Below are 20,000 nucleotides of genomic sequence, written 5' to 3'. Positions count from 1 at the left end.
GTCCGACTCTCTAACCATTAGGCCACGACTTCGAAAAAGAGTCAATGCCCAGTCTTAGAAAACCGAAAGAGATTTGGGCCTGGTTAGTACTTTTGGAAATTTTCACTAATTGTCTAATAATCTTGCAAAAAAAAAAAAAAGAGAGTCAATGCCCAGTCTTAGAAAACCGAAACAGGTTTGGGCCAGGTTAGTACTTTTGGAAGTTTTCAGTAATTATGTAATAAATTTGCAAAAAAAAAAATTATATAAATAAAGAGTCAATGCCCAATCTCAGAATCTAAGCAGGTTTGGGCCCAGTTAGTACTTGGATGGGAGACTGCCTGGAAATACAGATTATAGTGGCTGATCTTTAAATAGCCCTCTCTTTGCAGCCTCCTTCGCTTACTGCCATACCAGCCTGGCTATGCCCGATCTCGTCTGATCTCGGAAGCTAAGCAGGTTTGGGCCTGGTTAGTACTTGAATGGGAGACCGCCTGGGAATACCAGGTGCTGTAAGCTTTTAGGTTTCCTTCTCTACTTATATAATGCACTGGCGGTTATAGTGGCTGATCTTTAAATAGCCCTCTCTTTGCAGCCTAGTACTTTTGGAATTTTTCAGTAATTATCTAATAGTTTTGCATGAAAAAAAAAAAAAAAAAAAAAAGAGTCAATGCCCAGTCTTAGAAAACCGAAACAGGTTTGGGCCTGGTTAGTACTTTTGGAAATTTTCACTAATAGTCTAATAATCTTGCAAAAAAAAAAAAAAAAGAGTCAATGCCCAGTCTTAGAAAACCGAAACAGGTTTGGGCCAGGTTAATACTTTTGGAAGTTTTCAGTAATTATGTAATAAATTTGCAAAAAAAAAATTAAATAAATAAAGAGTCAATGCCCAATCTCAGAATCTAAGCAGGTTTGGGCCCAGTTAGTACTTGGATGGGAGACTGCCTGGAAATACAGATTATAGTGGCTGATCTTTAAATAGCCCTCTCTTTGCAGCCTCCTTCGCTTACTGCCATACCAGCCTGGCTATGCCCGATCTCGTCTGATCTCGGAAGCTAAGCAGGTTTGGGCCTGGTTAGTACTTGAATGGGAGACCGCCTGGGAATACCAGGTGCTGTAAGCTTTTAGGTTTCCTTCTCTACTTATATAATGCACTGGCGGTTATAGTGGCTGATCTTTAAATAGCCCTCTCTTTGCAGCCTCCTTCGCTTAAGGCCATACCAGCCTGGCTATGCCGATATCGTCTGAATAAAAAAAAAAGAGTCAATGCCCAGTCTTAGAAAACCGAAACAGGTTTGGGCCTGGTTAGTACTTTTGGAAATTTTCACTAATAGTCTAATAATCTTGCAAAAAAAAAAAAAAAAAAGAGTCAATGCCCAATCTTAGAAAACCGAAACAGGTTTGGGCCTGGTTAGTACTTTTGGAAATTTTCACTAATAGTCTAATAATCTTGCAAAAAAAAAAAAAAAAGTGAAGTGACATGAAAGTGAAGTGACATTCAGCCAAGTATGGTGACCCATACTCGGAATTTGTGCTCTGCGTTTAACCCATCCAAAGTGCACACACACAGAGCAGTGAACACACACACACACTGTGAGCACACACCCGGAGCAGTGGGCAGCCATTTATGCTGCAGCACCCGGGGAGCAGTTGGGGGTTTGATGCCTTGCTCAAGGGCACCTAAGTCATGTTATTGAAGGTGGAGAGAGAACTGTACATGCACTCCCCCCACCCACAATTCCTGCCGGCCCGGGACTCGAACTCACAACCTTTCGATTGGGAGTCCGACTCTCTAACCATTAGGCCACGACTTCAAAAAAGAGTCAATGCCCAGTCTTAGAAAACCGAAAGAGGTTTGGGCCTGGTTAGTACTTTTGGAAATTTTCACTAATTGTCTAATAATCTTGCAAAAAAGAAAAAAAAGAGTCAATGCCCAGTCTTAGAAAACCGAAACAGGTTTGGGCCAGGTTAGTACTTTTGGAAGTTTTCAGTAATTATGTAATAAATTTGCAAAAAAAAAATTAAATAAATAAAGAGTCAATGCCCAATCTCAGAATCTAAGCAGGTTTGGGCCCAGTTAGTACTTGGATGGGAGACTGCCTGGAAATACAGATTATAGTGGCTGATCTTTAAATAGCCCTCTCTTTGCAGCCTCCTTCGCTTACTGCCATACCAGCCTGGCTATGCCTGATCTCATCTGATCTCGGAAGCTAAGCAGGTTTGGGCCTGGTTAGTACTTGGATGGGAGACCGCTTAGGAATACCAGGTGCTGTAAGCTTTTAGGTTTCCTTCTCTACTTATATAATGCACTGGCGGTTATAGTGGCTGATCTTTAAATAGCTCTCTCTTTGCAGCCTAGTACTTTTGGAATTTTTCAGTAATTATCTAATAGTTTTGCATAAATAAAAAAAAAAAAAAAAAAAAAAGAGTCAATGCCCAGTCTTAGAAAACCGAAACAGGTCTGGGCCTGGTTAGTACTTTTGGAAATTTTCACTAATAGTCTAATAATCTTGCAAAAAAAAAAAAAAAAAAGAGTCAATGCCCAGTCTTAGAAAACCAAAAGAGGTTTGGGCCTGGTTAAAACTTTTGGAAATTTTCACTAATTGTCTAATAATCTTGCAAAACAAAAAAAAAGAGTCAATGCCCAGTCTTAGAAAACCGAAACAGGTTTGGGCCTGGTTAGTACTTTTGGAAATTTTCACTAATATTCTAAAAATCTTGCAAAAAAAAAAAAAAAAAGAGTCAATGCCCAGTCTTAGAAAACCGAAACAGGTTTGGGCAAGGTTAGTACTTTTGGAAGTTTTCAGTAATTATGTAATAAATTTGCAAAAAAAAAAATTAAATAAATAAAGAGTCAATGCCCAATCTCAGAATCTAAGCAGGTTTGGGCCCAGTTAGTACTTGGATGGGAGACTGCCTGGAAATACAGATTATAGTGGCTGATCTTTAAATAGCCCTCTCTTTGCAGCCTCCTTCGCTTACTGCCATACCAGCCTGGCTATGCTCGATCTCGTCTGATCTCGGAAGCTAAGCAGGTTTGGGCCTGGTTAGTACTTGAATGGGAGACCGCCTGGGAATACCAGGTGCTGTAAGCTTTTAGGTTTCCTTCTCTACTTATATAATGCACTGGCGGTTATAGTGGCTGATCTTTAAATAGCCCTCTCTTTGCAGCCTAGTACTTTTGGAATTTTTCAGTAATTATCTAATAGTTTTGCATGAATAAAAAAAAAAAAAAAAAAGAGTCAATGCCCAGTCTTAGAAAACCTAAACAGGTTTGGGCCTGGTTAGTACTTTTGGAAATTTTCACTAATTGTCTAATAATCTTGCAAAAAAAAAAAAAAAAGAGTCAATGCCCAGTCTTAGAAAACCGAAACAGGTTTGGGCCAGGTTAGTACTTTTGGAAGTTTTCAGTAATTATGTAATAAATTTGCAAAAAAAAATTTTAAATAAATAAAGAGTCAATGCCCAATCTCAGAATCTAAGCAGGTTTGGGCCCAGTTAGTACTTGGATGGGAGACTGCCTGAAAATACAGATTATAGTGGCTGATCTTTAAATAGCCCTCTCTTTGCAGCCTCCTTCGCTTACTGCCATAACAGCCTGGCTATACCCGATCTCGTCTGATCTCGGAAGCTAAGCAGGTTTGGGCCTGGTTAGTACTTGGATGGGAGACCGCCTGGGAATACCAGGTGCTGTAAGCTTTTAGGTTTCCTTCTCTACTTATATAATGCACTGGCGGTTATAGTGGCTGATCTTTAAATAGCCCTCTCTTTGAAGCCTTCTTCGTTTACGGCCATACCAGCCTGGCTATGCCTGATCTCATCTGATCTCAGAAGCTAAGTAGGTTTGGGCCTGGTTAGTACTTGGATGGGAGACCGCCTAGGAATACCAGGTGCTGTAAGGTTTTAGGTTTCCTTCTCTACTTATATAATGCACTGGCGGTTATAGTGGCTGATCTTTAAATAGCCCTCTCTTCGCAGCCTAGTACTTTTGGAATTTTTCAGTAATTATCTAATAGTTTTGCATAAAAAAAAAAAAAAAAAAAGAGTCAATGCCCAGTCTTAGAAAACCGAAACAGGTCTGGGCCTGGTTAGTACTTTTGGAAATTTTCACTAATAGTCTAATAATCTTGCAAAAAAAAAAAAAAAAAAGAGTCAATGCCCAGTCTTAGAAAACCAAAAGAGGTTTGGGCCTGGTTAAAACTTTTGGAAATTTTCACTAATTGTCTAATAATCTTGCAAAAAAAAAAAAAAAAAGAGTCAATGCCCAGTCTTAGAAAACCAAAAGAGGTTTGGGCCTGGTTAAAACTTTTGGAAATTTTCACTAATTGTCTAATAATCTTGCAAAAAAAAAAAAAAGAGTCAATGCCCAGTCTTAGAAAACCGAAACAGGTTTGGGCCTGGTTAGTACTTTTGGAAATTTTCACTAATAGTCTAATAATCTTGCAAAAAAAAAAAAAAAGAGTCAATGCCCAGTCTTAGAAAACCGAAACAGGTTTGGGCCAGGTTAGTACTTTTGGAAGTTTTTAGTAATTATGTAATAAATTTGCAAAAAAAAAAATTAAATAAATAAAGAGTCAATGCCCAATCTCAGAATCTAAGCAGGTTTGGGCCCAGTTAGTACTTGGATGGGAGACTGCCTGGAAATACAGATTATAGTGGCTGATCTTTAAATAGCCCTCTCTTTGCAGCCTCCTTCGCTTACTGCCATAACAGCCTGGCTATGCCCGATCTCGTCTGATCTCGGAAGCTAAGCAGTTTTGGGCCTGGTTAGTACTTGGATGGGAGACCGCCTGGGAATACCAGGTGCTGTAAGCTTTTAGGTTTCCTTCTCTACTTATATAATGCACTGGCGGTTATAGTGGCTGATCTTTAAATAGCCCTCTCTTTGCAGCCTCCTTCGTTTACGGCCATACCAGCCTGGCTATGCCTGATCTCATCTGATCTCAGAAGCTAAGCAGGTTTGGGCCTGGTTAGTACTTGGATGGGAGACCGCCTAGGAATACCAGGTGCTGTAAGCTTTTAGGTTTCCTTCTCTACTTATATAATGCACTGGCGGTTATAGTGGCTGATCTTTAAATAGCCCTCTCTTTGCAGCCTAGTACTTTTGGAATTTTTCAGTAATTATCTAATAGTTTTGCATAAAAAAAAAAATAAAAAAAAAAAGAGTCAATGCCCAGTCTTAGAAAACTGAAACAGGTCTGGGCCTGGTTAGTACTTTTGGAAATTTTCACTAATAGTCTAATAATATTGCAAAAAAAAAAAAAAAAAAAGAGTCAATGCCCAGTCTTAGAAAACCAAAAGAGGTTTGGGCCTGGTTAAAACTTTTGGAAATTTTCACTAATTGTCTAATAATCTTGCAAAAAAAAAAAAAAAAGAGTCAATGCCCAGTCTTAGAAAACCAAAAGAGGTTTGGGCCTGGTTAAAACTTTTGGAAATTTTCACTAATTGTCTAATAATCTTGCAAAAAAAAAAAAAAGAGTCAATGCCCAGTCTTAGAAAACCGAAACAGGTTTGGGCCTGGTTAGTACTTTTGGAAATTTTCACTAATAGTCTAATAATCTTGCAAAAAAAAAAAAAAAGAGTCAATGCCCAGTCTTAGAAAACCGAAACAGGTTTGGGCCAGGTTAGTACTTTTGGAAGTTTTCAGTAATTATGTAATAAATTTGCACAAAAAAAAATTAAATAAATAAAGAGTCAATGCCCAATCTCAGAATCTAAGCAGGTTTGGGCCCAGTTAGTACTTGGATGGGAGACTGCCTGGAAATACAGATTATAGTGGCTGATCTTTAAATAGCCCTCTCTTTGCAGCCTCCTTCGCTTACTGCCATAACAGCCTGGCTATGCCCGATCTCGTCTGATCTCGGAAGCTAAGCAGTTTTGGGCCTGGTTAGTACTTGGATGGGAGACCGCCTGGGAATACCAGGTGCTGTAAGCTTTTAGGTTTCCTTCTCTACTTATATAATGCACTGGCGGTTATAGTGGCTGATCTTTAAATAGCCCTCTCTTTGCAGCCTCCTTCGTTTACGGCCATACCAGCCTGGCTATGCCTGATCTCATCTGATCTCAGAAGCTAAGCAGGTTTGGGCCTGGTTAGTACTTGGATGGGAGACCGCCTAGGAATACCAGGTGCTGTAAGCTTTTAGGTTTCCTTCTCTACTTATATAATGCACTGGCGGTTATAGTGGCTGATCTTTAAATAGCCCTCTCTTTGCAGCCTAGTACTTTTGGAATTTTTCAGTAATTATCTAATAGTTTTGCATAAAAAAAAAAATTAAAAAAAAAAGAGTCAATGCCCAGTCTTAGAAAACTGAAACAGGTCTGGGCCTGGTTAGTACTTTTGGAAATTTTCACTAATAGTCTAATAATATTGCAAAAAAAAAAAAAAAAAAAGAGTCAATGCCCAGTCTTAGAAAACCAAAAGAGGTTTGGGCCTGGTTAAAACTTTTGGAAATTTTCACTAATTGTCTAATAATCTTGCAAAAAAAAAAAAAAAAGAGTCAATGCCCAGTCTTAGAAAACCAAAAGAGGTTTGGGCCTGGTTAAAACTTTTGGAAATTTTCACTAATTGTCTAATAATCTTGCAAAAAAAAAAAAAAGAGTCAATGCCCAGTCTTAGAAAACCGAAACAGGTTTGGGCCTGGTTAGTACTTTTGGAAATTTTCACTAATAGTCTAATAATCTTGCAAAAAAAAAAAAAAAGAGTCAATGCCCAGTCTTAGAAAACCGAAACAGGTTTGGGCCAGGTTAGTACTTTTGGAAGTTTTCAGTAATTATGTAATAAATTTGCACAAAAAAAAATTAAATAAATAAAGAGTCAATGCCCAATCTCAGAATCTAAGCAGGTTTGGGCCCAGTTAGTACTTGGATGGGAGACTGCCTGGAAATACAGATTATAGTGGCTGATCTTTAAATAGCCCTCTCTTTGCAGCCTCCTTCGCTTACTGCCATAACAGCCTGGCTATGCCCGATCTCGTCTGATCTCGGAAGCTAAGCAGTTTTGGGCCTGGTTAGTACTTGGATGGGAGACCGCCTGGGAATACCAGGTGCTGTAAGCTTTTAGGTTTCCTTCTCTACTTATATAATGCACTGGCGGTTATAGTGGCTGATCTTTAAATAGCCCTCTCTTTGCAGCCTCCTTCGTTTACGGCCATACCAGCCTGGCTATGCCTGATCTCATCTGATCTCAGAAGCTAAGCAGGTTTGGGCCTGGTTAGTACTTGGATGGGAGACCGCCTAGGAATACCAGGTGCTGTAAGCTTTTAGGTTTCCTTCTCTACTTATATAATGCACTGGCGGTTATAGTGGCTGATCTTTAAATAGCCCTCTCTTTGCAGCCTAGTACTTTTGGAATTTTTCAGTAATTATCTAATAGTTTTGCATAAAAAAAAAAATTAAAAAAAAAAGAGTCAATGCCCAGTCTTAGAAAACTGAAACAGGTCTGGGCCTGGTTAGTACTTTTGGAAATTTTCACTAATAGTCTAATAATATTGCAAAAAAAAAAAAAAAAAAAGAGTCAATGCCCAGTCTTAGAAAACCAAAAGAGGTTTGGGCCTGGTTAAAACTTTTGGAAATTTTCACTAATTGTCTAATAATCTTGCAAAAAAAAAAAAAAAAGAGTCAATGCCCAGTCTTAGAAAACCAAAAGAGGTTTGGGCCTGGTTAAAACTTTTGGAAATTTTCACTAATTGTCTAATAATCTTGCAAAAAAAAAAAAAAGAGTCAATGCCCAGTCTTAGAAAACCGAAACAGGTTTGGGCCTGGTTAGTACTTTTGGAAATTTTCACTAATAGTCTAATAATCTTGCAAAAAAAAAAAAAAAGAGTCAATGCCCAGTCTTAGAAAACCGAAACAGGTTTGGGCCAGGTTAGTACTTTTGGAAGTTTTCAGTAATTATGTAATAAATTTGCACAAAAAAAAATTAAATAAATAAAGAGTCAATGCCCAATCTCAGAATCTAAGCAGGTTTGGGCCCAGTTAGTACTTGGATGGGAGACTGCCTGGAAATACAGATTATAGTGGCTGATCTTTAAATAGCCCTCTCTTTGCAGCCTCCTTCGCTTACTGCCATAACAGCCTGGCTATGCCCGATCTCGTCTGATCTCGGAAGCTAAGCAGTTTTGGGCCTGGTTAGTACTTGGATGGGAGACCGCCTGGGAATACCAGGTGCTGTAAGCTTTTAGGTTTCCTTCTCTACTTATATAATGCACTGGCGGTTATAGTGGCTGATCTTTAAATAGCCCTCTCTTTGCAGCCTCCTTCGTTTACGGCCATACCAGCCTGGCTATGCCTGATCTCATCTGATCTCAGAAGCTAAGCAGGTTTGGGCCTGGTTAGTACTTGGATGGGAGACCGCCTAGGAATACCAGGTGCTGTAAGCTTTTAGGTTTCCTTCTCTACTTATATAATGCACTGGCGGTTATAGTGGCTGATCTTTAAATAGCCCTCTCTTTGCAGCCTAGTACTTTTGGAATTTTTCAGTAATTATCTAATAGTTTTGCATAAAAAAAAAAATTAAAAAAAAAAGAGTCAATGCCCAGTCTTAGAAAACTGAAACAGGTCTGGGCCTGGTTAGTACTTTTGGAAATTTTCACTAATAGTCTAATAATATTGCAAAAAAAAAAAAAAAAAAAGAGTCAATGCCCAGTCTTAGAAAACCAAAAGAGGTTTGGGCCTGGTTAAAACTTTTGGAAATTTTCACTAATTGTCTAATAATCTTGCAAAAAAAAAAAAAAAAGAGTCAATGCCCAGTCTTAGAAAACCAAAAGAGGTTTGGGCCTGGTTAAAACTTTTGGAAATTTTCACTAATTGTCTAATAATCTTGCAAAAAAAAAAAAAAGAGTCAATGCCCAGTCTTAGAAAACCGAAACAGGTTTGGGCCTGGTTAGTACTTTTGGAAATTTTCACTAATAGTCTAATAATCTTGCAAAAAAAAAAAAAAAGAGTCAATGCCCAGTCTTAGAAAACCGAAACAGGTTTGGGCCAGGTTAGTACTTTTGGAAGTTTTCAGTAATTATGTAATAAATTTGCACAAAAAAAAATTAAATAAATAAAGAGTCAATGCCCAATCTCAGAATCTAAGCAGGTTTGGGCCCAGTTAGTACTTGGATGGGAGACTGCCTGGAAATACAGATTATAGTGGCTGATCTTTAAATAGCCCTCTCTTTGCAGCCTCCTTCGCTTACTGCCATAACAGCCTGGCTATGCCCGATCTCGTCTGATCTCGGAAGCTAAGCAGTTTTGGGCCTGGTTAGTACTTGGATGGGAGACCGCCTGGGAATACCAGGTGCTGTAAGCTTTTAGGTTTCCTTCTCTACTTATATAATGCACTGGCGGTTATAGTGGCTGATCTTTAAATAGCCCTCTCTTTGCAGCCTCCTTCGTTTACGGCCATACCAGCCTGGCTATGCCTGATCTCATCTGATCTCAGAAGCTAAGCAGGTTTGGGCCTGGTTAGTACTTGGATGGGAGACCGCCTAGGAATACCAGGTGCTGTAAGCTTTTAGGTTTCCTTCTCTACTTATATAATGCACTGGCGGTTATAGTGGCTGATCTTTAAATAGCCCTCTCTTTGCAGCCTAGTACTTTTGGAATTTTTCAGTAATTATCTAATAGTTTTGCATAAAAAAAAAAAAAAATAAAATAAAAAAAAAAAAGTCAATGCCCAGTCTTAGAAAACCGAAACAGGTCTGGGCCTGGTTAGTACTTTTGGAAATTTTCACTAATAGTCTAATAATCTTGCAAAAAAAAAAAAAAAAAAAGAGTCAATGCCCAGTTTTAGAAAACCAAAAGAGGTTTGGGCCTGGTTAAAACTTTTGGAAATTTTCACTAATTGTCTAATAATCTTGCAAAAAAAAAAAGAAAGAGTCAATGCCCAGTCTTAGAAAACCGAAACAGGTTTGGGCCTGGTTAGTACTTTTGGAAATTTTCACTAATTGTCTAATAATCTTGCAAAAAAAAAAAAAAAGAGTCAATGCCCAGTCTTAGAAAACCGAAACAGGTTTGGGCAAGGTTAGTACTTTTGGAAGTTTTCAGAAATTATGTAATAAATTTGCAAAAAAAAAAATTTAAATAAATAAAGAGTCAATGCCCAATCTCAGAATCTAAGCAGGTTTGGGCCCAGTTAGTACTTGGATGGGAGACTGCCTGGAAATACCAGGTGCTGTAAGCTTTTAGGTTTCCTTCTCTACTTATATAATGCACTGGCGGTTATAGTGGCTGATCTTTAAATAGCCCTCTCTTTGCAGCCTAGTACTTTTGGAATTTTTCAGTAATTATCTAATAGTTTTGCATAAATAAAAAAAAAAAAAAAAAAAAAAAGAGTCAATGCCCAGTCTTAGAAAACCGAAACAGGTTTGGGCCAGGTTAGTACTTTTGGAAATTTTCAGTAATTATGTAATAAATTTGCAAAAAAAAAAAATTAAATAAATAAAGAGTCAATGCCCAATCTCAGAATCTAAGCAGGTTTGGGCCCAGTTAGTACTTGGATGGGAGACTGCCTGGAAATACCAATTATAGTGGCTGATCTTTAAATAGCCCTCCCTTTGCAGCCTCCTTCGCTTACTGCCATACCAGCTTGGCTATGCCCGATCTCGTCTGATCTCGGAAGCTAAGCAGGTTTGGGCCTGGTTAGTACTTGGATGGGAGACCGCCTGGGAATACCAGGTGCTGTAAGCTTTTAGGTTTCCTTCTCTACTTATATAATGCACTGGCGGTTATAGTAGCTGATCTTTAAATAGCCCTCTCTTTGCAGCCTCCTTCCCTTACGGCCATACCAGCCTGGCTATGCCCGATCTCGTCTGATCTCGGAAGCTAAGCAGGTGTGGGCCTGGTTAGTACTTGGATGGGAGACTGCCTGGGAGTACCAGGTGCTGTAAGCTTTTAGGTTTCTTTCTCTACTTATATAATGCACTGGCGGTTATAGTGGCTGATCTTTAAATAGCCCTCTCTTTGCAGCCTAGTATTTTTGGAATTTTTCAGTAATTATCTAATAGTTTTGCATAAATAAAAAAAAAAAAAAAAAAAAGAATCAATGCCCAGTCTTAGAAAACCGAAACAGGTTTGGGCCTGGTTAGTACTTTTGGAAATTTTCACTAATAGTCTAATAATCTTGCAAAAAAAAAAGAGTCAATGCCCAGTCTTAGAAAACCAAAAGAGGTTTGGGCTTGGTTAGTACTTTTGGAAATTTTCACTAATTGTCTAATAATCTTGCAAAAAAAAAAAAAGAGTCAATGCCCAGTCTTAGAAAACCGAAACAGGTTTGGGCCAGGTTAGTACTTTTGGAAATTTTCAGTAATTATGTAATAAATTTGCAAAAATTTTTTTTTAAATAAATAAAGAGTCAATGCCCAATCTCAGAATCTAAGCAGGTTTGGGCCCAGTTAGTACTTGGATGGGAGACTGCCTGGAAATACCGATTATAGTGGCTGATCTTTAAATAGCCCTCTCTTTGCAGCCTCCTTCGCTTACTGCCATACCAGCCTGGCTATGCCCGATCTCGTCTGATCTCGGAAGCTAAGCAGGTTTGGGCCTGGTTAGTACTTGGATGGGAGACCGCCTGGGAATACCAGGTGCTGTAAGCTTTTAGGTTTCCTTCTCTACTTATATAATGCACTGGCTGTTATAGTGGCTGATCTTTAAATAGCCCTCTCTTTGCAGCCTCCTTCGCTTACGGCCATACCAACATGAGGGCGCTAGAGAGCTACAGGAAGTGTTGGCTGCAGTTGGGAGAGGAAGGCTCTCCTCCATTTTGTGTTTTTCTATTTGTGGTTGTTTTGTTTGTTTTGTGAATCTGTGATTGTTTTTTTGGCATTTTTTCTTTTTTGAAAGCCACCTAACAGCAGCATATCGCTGTCTGGAGGGTGGTTGATCTTTTTTTTCTCAAAAATGGACGGATTATATGGTAACGACTCGGAACTGGCTGGAGAGACTCGAATGGCAAATGACAATGGACTGGCAGGAGGAACACGCACGGCAAGCGACACTGGACTGGCTGGAGGAACACGCATGGCAATCGACACTGGACTGGCTGGAGGAACAAGCATGGCAAACAACACTGGACTGGCTGGAGGAACACGCATGGTAAACGACACTAGAATGGCTGGAGGAACAAGTATGGCAAACGACAATGGACTGGCTGGAGGAACACGCACGGCAAATGACACTGGACTGGAGAAGCGACAAAGAGCTGGAAATGTAAAAGATCAAGAAGCAAGGAAAAGATTTGGTGAAAGAAAATATTTAAAGGAGGCAACAGTGATCGTGAGTACAGAGAATGTGATTGGTGTGAGAGGAGAGGATATAATTAAAGCAATCTCAGAAAAAATTGGAAGTGGAAAGGTGTTGGCTGTAAGACCCAGACAAGGCAAAGAATATGAACTGACATTGGAACAGGAAGAAATGTGTGACATTTTAATCAATGGATTGACAATAAAGGGAGTGGACTGTGAAGTAAAAAAACTGCCAAATAAAGATTACGTTGTTTCCTTCATGCACCTGCCTGTCTACCTGGAGGATAAGGAAATTGTAAACAAATTGGAAGGATGGGGGGTTTCCCCCATATCTAAAATCAAAAGAAGGTGCTATCCGGACACTGACATCGAAGACGGCACAAGGTTTGTAAAGGTGAGGTTCCCCAAAGAAGTGGCATCACTCCCTTACAGCACTAAGATTGAAACAGCTGAAGGCCCGCAGTACTTTAGGGTGATGCACAGCCACCAGGTGAAGACTTGTAGGCTGTGCATGAGCCCAGAACATCTACTGAAAGAGTGCCCAGAATTCAAGTGCCATAAATGTTTGGAAAGGGGACATTTTGCACGAGACCGCAATGCTGTCAGGTGTCCGGATTGCCAAGAAATTTTAAATAAATGTGAATGCTGGATGGAGGGGGTGGTAGGTGAAAGGAAAGAACAGGTGGACAGACAGGTGCATGAAGAAAACAATGATGAAGGACATTGTGATGAAAGACATGAAGAGGACAAATTACAACCAAAGGAAACAGAGGAAGGAACAAACAACAGACAGGAAGGAGAAGGAGAAAAAGAAAAAGAAAATAACAATGAACAAATAAGAGAAGAGGACACACAAATTACACCGATGGACATATCTTCAATTCATGGACAAAAAGGAAAAGAACAAGACAAAGAAACTGATAACGAAGGAGAAATAAGTATGGAGGAGGATGAGAAGGAAAAGGCGGAGAGGGGAAAAATACGAAGAAGATCGCTAAAGGTAAAGCCAAATATAGAAAGTTCAAGAAAAAAAGTGAAATGTTTAAATAGGTTTGAGGTGTTAAAGGAATTGGAGGAGAAAGACTGAGAATGATGGGTTTTAGATATTTATTTTTTTTCTTTTTAATGGTTTTAAGTGTTGTGACTTTTAATGCAAGAGGACTTTTGAACTTAAAGAAATTTGAAAATATAAAAGAAAAATGTAAAAGAGAAGACATTATTGTACTACAGGAAACAAACTGGAGAGAAAATGTAATGAATGAATATAAAAAGAGATGGGGAGGAGGGATTTTGTACAATAATGGAGATGGGAGGTTTGGGAGAGGTGTGGCTTTTTTAATGAAGGATGATGTTTTTAAAGCAAGTCAAATTTTATACAAAGATACGATGGGTAAATGTATGGTTGTAGAGACAAAACATGAAGGAAGGGAATTGATTTTAGTAAATGTACATGCACCAACGGAGGAGAAGGAAAAGAAAGAGTTTTTTTATGTTTTAAGTAGTTTTGTAAAGAAGTATAAAGAAATAATAATGATGGGGGATTTTAATACGGTTTTTAGTAAACAAGACATGGCAGATGGAATGGTTTTTAAAACTGACAAAGGGAGAAAAGAATTAAAAGCTTTAATGGCAGAAAATAATATGATAGATGTGTGGAGAGAAAGAAATGAAAAGAAAAAAGAGTTTTCAAGAAGGCAAATAGTGGGGCAGTTTGTGTGTGAAACAAGAATTGATTTTATTTTATGTACAAGAAATGTGGAGAATTTTATAGAAAATATTAAGTATGAAGAAACAAGTTTTAGCGATCACAAGTTCTTATTTTTTAAATTGGATTGGAATAAAGTGCAAAGAGGGCCAGGAATATGGGTTTTAAATACAAAAATGTTAGAAAATGAAGACTATGTATTAAAGGTTAAAGAAATTATAGAAAAAGAAAAGGAAAATGAAATGTATGAAGAAGATAAGAGAATTTGGTGGGAGAATGTAAAGTTTTTAATAAAAAAATTCTCAATTAAGTATTGTAGCATAATACGCAAATGCAAAAGATACAACGAAAAAAAAAAAGGAATGTTTGGAAGTGGAATTGAATAAAGAAAATAAAGATATACAAAAGATAAAGGAAATGGATGAAAAACTGAAGGAAATAGAGGAAAAAGAATATGAGGGGGCGAGGTTAAGGAGCAAAGCTAAATATACTGTGGAGGGAGAAAAGTGCACAAAGTTTTTTTTTGATTTGGAAAAAAAGAGAGGGAAAGCTGTAACAATAAAACAGGTAAGAGGGAAAAATGGGGAAGTTGTAGAGGGGAATGAAAAGATTTTAGAAGAAATAAAGAATTTTTATGAAGATCTTTTTAGTGCCAGGGTTGTAGAAGAAAACGAAAAAATTGAATTGTTGAATCGAATAAAAGTAAAAGTGAGTAAGGAAGATAAAAAAGAATGCGATCAAAAAATTGGTGAAGAAGAGATTGAAAGAGCAATACAGCAGCTGAATAAACAGAAAAGTCCAGGAATAGATTTAGATTTAGAATAGACCAAGATTTTAAAAGGAAGTTTTTAGTGAAATTTTTGAAAAAGAAGAAGTTAATGAAAGAATGGGGATGGGGATAACAAAACTGATATATAAAAGGAAAGGAGAAAAGGTAGATTTAAAAAACTATAGGCCGATCACAATGCTTAACACAGATTTTAAGATTTTATCGAAGGTTTTAGCAAACAGGTTAAAGGAAGTAATGCCAAGTATAATCGAAACAAACCAAGCATACGGAGTAAAAGGAAGGGATATAGCGGATATAACAATGAGTATAAGAGACACAATATGGTATATGAAAGAACTAAATGAAGATGGTTACATAATTAGTCTAGATTTTGAAAAAGCATTTGATCGGGTTGAACACGAGTATTTATTTGATGTTTTAAAGAAATTTGGTTTTGGGGGAGATTTTATCAAATGTATTGAGATTTTATATAAGGGCGCTTTAACAAGAATAAAATGTAATGGGTTTTTAACAGAATGTTTTAAAATCACAAGATCGATAAGACAGGGTTGTCCGCTTTCGGCATTATTATATTCACTTGTATCGGAACCGTTAGGATTGGCCATAAAACAAAAAGAAGGAATAATTGGAATTGAAATTGAGGAAAATAAGGCTGAGGGAAAGGTTTTTCAATATGCTGATGACACAACGATAATAGTAAAAGGAAAGGAGAGCATCAAAGAAGTTATGAATGTTGTAGAGGAATATTGTAAAGGATCTGGGAGTAAAGTAAATGAAGAAAAGACGGTATATATGAGATTTGGTAAAGCAATGGTTTTAAAGGATAGTTTTAATTTTAAGGAAGTGGAAGAAATTAGGATTTTAGGAATTTTAGTGGGTAAAAATGAGATGAAAGTAAGAGAGGAAATGTGGGTGGAACTAGTAACAGGAATAGAGAGAAGGTTAAATTTTTGGAAATTAAGAACTTTAAACTTAAAAGGGAAGGTTTTAGTATTGAATGTTTTAATGGTGTCTAAGCTATGGAATGTTTTATATGTGTCGCATATGCCAATGTGGACAGAAAAGAGGTTGAAGAAATGTTTTCTTGACTTTTTATGGGAGGGGAAGCCAGCAAGAATAGCTTTTAATACGATTTTAGGGGCGGTAGAGAAGGGGGGTTTAGGTTTAATAGATGTGGAACAGAGGAAAAATAGTTTGAGAGTGAAAGTAGTGAAGAAATACCTACAAGATGAGGACAAACCAGAGTGGAAAAAGACGATGAAATATTTTTTAAACAAATGTGGGGATCTTAACATGGGGGATGGAATTTTATGGATGAAAACGAAGAATTGGATGACAGAAAATTTACCAGAGTTTTATAGAGAAATTTTAAGTGCTTGGGGAAAATTTTTAGATAAAGTTGAGTTTGATCCACATGGGAGAGAACACATTTTAAATCAACCTCTGTTCTTAAACCAAAACATTTTAAAACAAGACAAAGGGATTTTTTTAAAGAAATGGATGGAAGTGGGGATAACAAGAGTGAGAGATGTATTGTATGAATTTAAAGAAGGTTCTTTACCGACACAATTTATTGTAGATGCAATGGAGGAGGCAAAAGAGGATTACAGTGAACAAGACATAAAAAATAAATATGAAATCATTAAAAGCGCAATACCCAAAGTGTGGATTAAAAGAATAGAATGTATGGAAGAAGAGCCAAAAGAGAAATGTATTTATGTGAAATTAGGGGAAAAACTGTATGATTTTAAGGAATGTACTCTGAAAATGATTTATTGTTCTTTTAGAGATGGTGTTTTTAAAGAGCCTATTGCAAATGGATACTGGATGCAGAAATTCAAAGATTTAAAAAAAGAGTATATATGGAGAAACATGACAGGGAAGTGTGTGGAAACTAAATTGGGATGTTTGGAGTATTTTATAGGGCATAAAGTGGTTTTTACTGAGATTATTTTAAATAAAATAGGAAGGGAAGAAAATGCTCTGTGTAAAGTGTGCCAGGAAAAGGAAGAGGGGATTTTACATATGTTTTTATATTGTAGAGAACTGGAGGAATTTTAAGAAAATGTAAATGTTTAATTAAAGATGTGACTGAAGACTGGGATGGAAATGTAATGGAATGGAACAGAGTGGTGATGTTTGGTTGGGAAAAAAAGTGTCAAAACAAAAATTTTATTAATCTGTGTGTAATGCTAATGAAAAGTGCAATATGGGAGATAAGAACTGTGGCTAAAAAGGAAATCATTGTGTTGGATGTTTGGACTGTGTTTAAAAGGAAAACCGAATTATATATTGAAAGGCTGTATGTGTATTTTAAAGGTGTAAATATGTTGGATTATTTTTATGATGTTTTTACCCCAAAAGTTTATTGTGTTTTAAATGATTCAATGTGGAAGCTGCCAGTAAGTGAAGGACATTTTTAAATTATCTATGTAAAGGAAAGATGTGTAATGTAGAGATGTGTATAGAAGAAATGCTGTATTTTCTATTGCTTGTGTTTAATCTATTGTACTTTATTAAAAAAAAAAAAAAAAAGGCTATGCCCGATCTCGTCTGATCTCGGAAGCTAAGCAGGTTTGGGCCTGGTTAGTACTTGGATGGGAGACCGCCTAGGAATACCAGGTGCTGTAAGCTTTTAGGTTTCCTTCTCTACTTATATAATGCACTGGTGGTTATAGTGGCTGATCATTAAATAGCCCTCTCTTTGCAGCCTCCTTCGCTTACGGCCATACCAGCCTGGCTATGCCCGATCTCGTCTGATCTCGGAAGCTAAGCAGGTGTGGGCCTGGTTAGTACTTGGATTGGAGACTGCCTGGGAATACCAGGTGCTGTAAGCTTTTAGGTTTCCTTCTCTACTTATATAATGCACTGGCGGTTATAGTGGCTGATCTTTAAATAGCCCTCTCTTTGCAGCCTAGTACTTTTGGAAATTTTCACTAATTGTCTAATAGTTTTGCATAAAAAAAAAAAAAAAAAGAGTCAATGCCCAGTCTTAGAAAACCAAAAGAGGTTTGGGCCTGGTTAGTACTTTTGGAAATTTTCACTAATTGTCTAATAATCTTGCAAAAAAAAAAAAAAAAAAGAGTCAATGCCCAGTCTTAGAAAACCGAAACAGGTTGGGCCTGGTTAGTACTTTTGGAAATTTTCACTAATTGTCTAATAATCTTGCAAAAAAAAAACAAAAAAAGAGTCAATGGCCAGTCTTAGAAAACCGAAACAGGTTTGGGCCTGATTAGTACTTTTGGAAATTTTCACTAATAGTCTAATAATCTTGCAAAAAAAAAAAAAGAGTCAATGCCAAGGCTTAGAAAACCGAAACAAGTTTGTGCCAGGTTAGTACTTTTGGAATTTTTCAGTAATTATCTAATAGTTTTGCATAAATAAAAAAAAAAAAGAGTCAATGCCCAGTCTTAGAAAACCAAAAGAGGTTTGGGCCTGGTTAGTACTTTTGGAAATTTTCACTAATAGTCTAATAATCTTGCAAAAAAAAAAAAAAAAGTCAATGCCCAGTCTTAGAAATCCGAAAGAGGTTTGGGCCTGGTTAGTACTTTTGGAAATTTTCACTAATTGTCTAATAATCTTGCAAAAAAAAAAAAAAAAAGAGTCAATGCCCAGTCTTAGAAAACCGAAACAGGTTTGGGCCAGGTTAGTACTTTTGGAAGTTTTCAGTAATTATGTAATAAATTTGCAAAAAAAAAAATTAAATAAATAAAGAGTCAATGCCCAATCTCAGAATCTAAGCAGGTTTGGGCCCAGTTAGTACTTGGATGGGAGACTGCCTGGAAATACAGATTATAGTAGCTGATCTTTAAATAGCCCTCTCTTTGCAGCCTCCTTCGCTTACTGCCATACCAGCCTGGCTATGCCCGATCTCGTCTGATCTTGGAAGCTAAGCAGGTTTGGGCCTGGTTAGTACTTGAATGGGAGACCGCCTGGGAATACCAGGTGCTGTAAGCTTTTAGGTTTCCTTCTCTACTTATATAATGCACTGGCGGTTATAGCGGCTGATCTTTAAATAGCCCTCTCTTTGCAGCCTAGTACTTTTGGAAATTTTCACTAATTGTCTAATAGTTTTGCATAAATAAAAAAAAAAAGAGTCAATGCCCAGTCTTAGAAAACCAAAAGAGGTTTGGGCCTGGTTAGTACTTTTGGAAATTTTCACTAATTGTCTAATAATCTTGCAAAAAAAAACAAAAAAAGAGTCAATGCCCAGTCTTAGAAAACCGAAACAGGTTTGGGCCTGGTTAGTACTTTTGGAAATTTTCACTAATTGTCAAATAATCTTGCAAAAAAAAAAAAAAAAAAAAAAAAAAAGAGTCAATGCCCAGTCTTAGAAAACCGAAACAGGTTTGGGCCAGGTTAGTACTTTTGGAAATTTTCAGTAATTATGTAATAAATTTCCAAAAAAAAAAAATTAAATAAATAAAGAGTAAATGCCCAATCTCAGAATCTAAGCAGGTTTGGGCCCAGTTAGTACTTGGATGGGAGACTGCCTGGAAATACAGATTATAGTGGCTGATCTTTAAATAGCCCTCTCTTTGCAGCCTCCTTCGCTTACTGCCATACCAGCCTGGCTATGCCTGATCTCGTCTGATCTCGGAAGCTAAGCAGGTTTGGGCCTGGTTAGTACTTGGATGGGAGACCGCTTGGGAATACCAGGTGCTGTAAGCTTTTAGGTTTCCCTTCTACTTATATAATGCACTGGCGGTTATAGTGGCTGATCTTTAAATAGCCCTCTCTTTGCAGTCCCCTTCGTTTACGGCCATACCAGCCTGGCAGTGCCCGATCTTGTCTGATCTCGGAAGCTAAGCAGGTTTGGGCCTGCTTAGTACTTGGATGGGAGACTGCCTGGGAATACCAGGTGCTGTAAGCTTTTAGGTTTCTTGCTCTACTTATATAATGCACTGGCGGTTATAGTGGCTGATCTTTAAATAGCCCTCTCTTTGAAGCCTAGTACTATTGGAATTTTTCAGTAATTATCTAATAGTTTTGCATAAATAAAAAAATAAATAAAAAAAGAGTCAATGCCCAGTCTTAGAAAACCAAAAGAGGTTTGGGCCTGGTTAGTACTTTTGGAAATTTTCACTAATTGTCTAATAATCTTGCAAAAAAAAACAAAAAAAGAGTCAATGCCCAGTCTTAGAAAACCGAAACAGGTTTGGGCCTGGTTAGTACTTTTGGAAATTTTCACTAATAGTCTAATAATCTTGCAAAAAAAAAAAAAAAAAAAGAGTCAATGCCCAGTCTCAGAAAACCAAAAGAGGTTTGGGCCTGGTTAGTACTTTTGGAAATTTTCACT

General features: G+C 37.4%; 23 non-coding genes across 23 annotated transcripts; all 23 read left to right on the top strand.

Annotated features, from left to right (window-relative positions):
• Positions 1-379: 379 nt before the first annotated feature.
• Positions 380-498, top strand: LOC132153836 (5S ribosomal RNA). Its single transcript, XR_009437048.1, has one exon. It is a non-coding gene; the product is annotated as a 5S ribosomal RNA (ribosomal RNA).
• A 485-nt stretch (positions 499-983) lies between these two features.
• LOC132153824 (5S ribosomal RNA) lies at positions 984-1,102 on the top strand. The gene has a single exon (XR_009437047.1). It is a non-coding gene; the product is annotated as a 5S ribosomal RNA (ribosomal RNA).
• Positions 1,103-2,138: 1,036 nt separating this feature from the next.
• LOC132153443 (5S ribosomal RNA) lies at positions 2,139-2,257 on the top strand. Its single transcript, XR_009436760.1, has one exon. It is a non-coding gene; the product is annotated as a 5S ribosomal RNA (ribosomal RNA).
• Positions 2,258-2,955: 698 nt separating this feature from the next.
• On the top strand, positions 2,956-3,074 carry LOC132153419 (5S ribosomal RNA). The gene has a single exon (XR_009436737.1). It is a non-coding gene; the product is annotated as a 5S ribosomal RNA (ribosomal RNA).
• A 485-nt stretch (positions 3,075-3,559) lies between these two features.
• On the top strand, positions 3,560-3,678 carry LOC132153417 (5S ribosomal RNA). Its single transcript, XR_009436735.1, has one exon. It is a non-coding gene; the product is annotated as a 5S ribosomal RNA (ribosomal RNA).
• An 84-nt stretch (positions 3,679-3,762) lies between these two features.
• On the top strand, positions 3,763-3,881 carry LOC132153545 (5S ribosomal RNA). The gene has a single exon (XR_009436857.1). It is a non-coding gene; the product is annotated as a 5S ribosomal RNA (ribosomal RNA).
• A 794-nt stretch (positions 3,882-4,675) lies between these two features.
• Positions 4,676-4,794, top strand: LOC132153661 (5S ribosomal RNA). The gene has a single exon (XR_009436967.1). It is a non-coding gene; the product is annotated as a 5S ribosomal RNA (ribosomal RNA).
• Positions 4,795-4,878: 84 nt separating this feature from the next.
• LOC132153646 (5S ribosomal RNA) lies at positions 4,879-4,997 on the top strand. Its single transcript, XR_009436953.1, has one exon. It is a non-coding gene; the product is annotated as a 5S ribosomal RNA (ribosomal RNA).
• Positions 4,998-5,795: 798 nt separating this feature from the next.
• On the top strand, positions 5,796-5,914 carry LOC132153660 (5S ribosomal RNA). Its single transcript, XR_009436966.1, has one exon. It is a non-coding gene; the product is annotated as a 5S ribosomal RNA (ribosomal RNA).
• An 84-nt stretch (positions 5,915-5,998) lies between these two features.
• Positions 5,999-6,117, top strand: LOC132153633 (5S ribosomal RNA). Its single transcript, XR_009436942.1, has one exon. It is a non-coding gene; the product is annotated as a 5S ribosomal RNA (ribosomal RNA).
• Positions 6,118-6,915: 798 nt separating this feature from the next.
• On the top strand, positions 6,916-7,034 carry LOC132153658 (5S ribosomal RNA). Its single transcript, XR_009436965.1, has one exon. It is a non-coding gene; the product is annotated as a 5S ribosomal RNA (ribosomal RNA).
• An 84-nt stretch (positions 7,035-7,118) lies between these two features.
• On the top strand, positions 7,119-7,237 carry LOC132153622 (5S ribosomal RNA). Its single transcript, XR_009436931.1, has one exon. It is a non-coding gene; the product is annotated as a 5S ribosomal RNA (ribosomal RNA).
• Positions 7,238-8,035: 798 nt separating this feature from the next.
• LOC132153656 (5S ribosomal RNA) lies at positions 8,036-8,154 on the top strand. The gene has a single exon (XR_009436963.1). It is a non-coding gene; the product is annotated as a 5S ribosomal RNA (ribosomal RNA).
• Positions 8,155-8,238: 84 nt separating this feature from the next.
• Positions 8,239-8,357, top strand: LOC132153611 (5S ribosomal RNA). Its single transcript, XR_009436920.1, has one exon. It is a non-coding gene; the product is annotated as a 5S ribosomal RNA (ribosomal RNA).
• A 798-nt stretch (positions 8,358-9,155) lies between these two features.
• Positions 9,156-9,274, top strand: LOC132153655 (5S ribosomal RNA). The gene has a single exon (XR_009436962.1). It is a non-coding gene; the product is annotated as a 5S ribosomal RNA (ribosomal RNA).
• Positions 9,275-9,358: 84 nt separating this feature from the next.
• LOC132153599 (5S ribosomal RNA) lies at positions 9,359-9,477 on the top strand. Its single transcript, XR_009436909.1, has one exon. It is a non-coding gene; the product is annotated as a 5S ribosomal RNA (ribosomal RNA).
• Positions 9,478-10,534: 1,057 nt separating this feature from the next.
• Positions 10,535-10,653, top strand: LOC132153812 (5S ribosomal RNA). The gene has a single exon (XR_009437046.1). It is a non-coding gene; the product is annotated as a 5S ribosomal RNA (ribosomal RNA).
• Positions 10,654-10,737: 84 nt separating this feature from the next.
• Positions 10,738-10,856, top strand: LOC132153588 (5S ribosomal RNA). The gene has a single exon (XR_009436899.1). It is a non-coding gene; the product is annotated as a 5S ribosomal RNA (ribosomal RNA).
• A 583-nt stretch (positions 10,857-11,439) lies between these two features.
• LOC132153657 (5S ribosomal RNA) lies at positions 11,440-11,558 on the top strand. The gene has a single exon (XR_009436964.1). It is a non-coding gene; the product is annotated as a 5S ribosomal RNA (ribosomal RNA).
• Positions 11,559-17,419: 5,861 nt separating this feature from the next.
• LOC132153444 (5S ribosomal RNA) lies at positions 17,420-17,538 on the top strand. The gene has a single exon (XR_009436761.1). It is a non-coding gene; the product is annotated as a 5S ribosomal RNA (ribosomal RNA).
• A 1,001-nt stretch (positions 17,539-18,539) lies between these two features.
• Positions 18,540-18,658, top strand: LOC132153468 (5S ribosomal RNA). Its single transcript, XR_009436784.1, has one exon. It is a non-coding gene; the product is annotated as a 5S ribosomal RNA (ribosomal RNA).
• Positions 18,659-19,253: 595 nt separating this feature from the next.
• Positions 19,254-19,372, top strand: LOC132153409 (5S ribosomal RNA). The gene has a single exon (XR_009436728.1). It is a non-coding gene; the product is annotated as a 5S ribosomal RNA (ribosomal RNA).
• Positions 19,373-19,455: 83 nt separating this feature from the next.
• On the top strand, positions 19,456-19,574 carry LOC132153575 (5S ribosomal RNA). Its single transcript, XR_009436885.1, has one exon. It is a non-coding gene; the product is annotated as a 5S ribosomal RNA (ribosomal RNA).
• Positions 19,575-20,000: the final 426 nt, after the last annotated feature.

The sequence above is a fragment of the Carassius carassius genome, chromosome 11 (genome assembly GCF_963082965.1).
Source record: "Carassius carassius chromosome 11, fCarCar2.1, whole genome shotgun sequence".
NCBI classification, from domain to species: Eukaryota; Metazoa; Chordata; class Actinopteri; order Cypriniformes; family Cyprinidae; genus Carassius; species Carassius carassius.
Note: the sequence above shows the minus strand (reverse complement) of the source record. Positions and strands in the feature narration are given on the sequence as shown.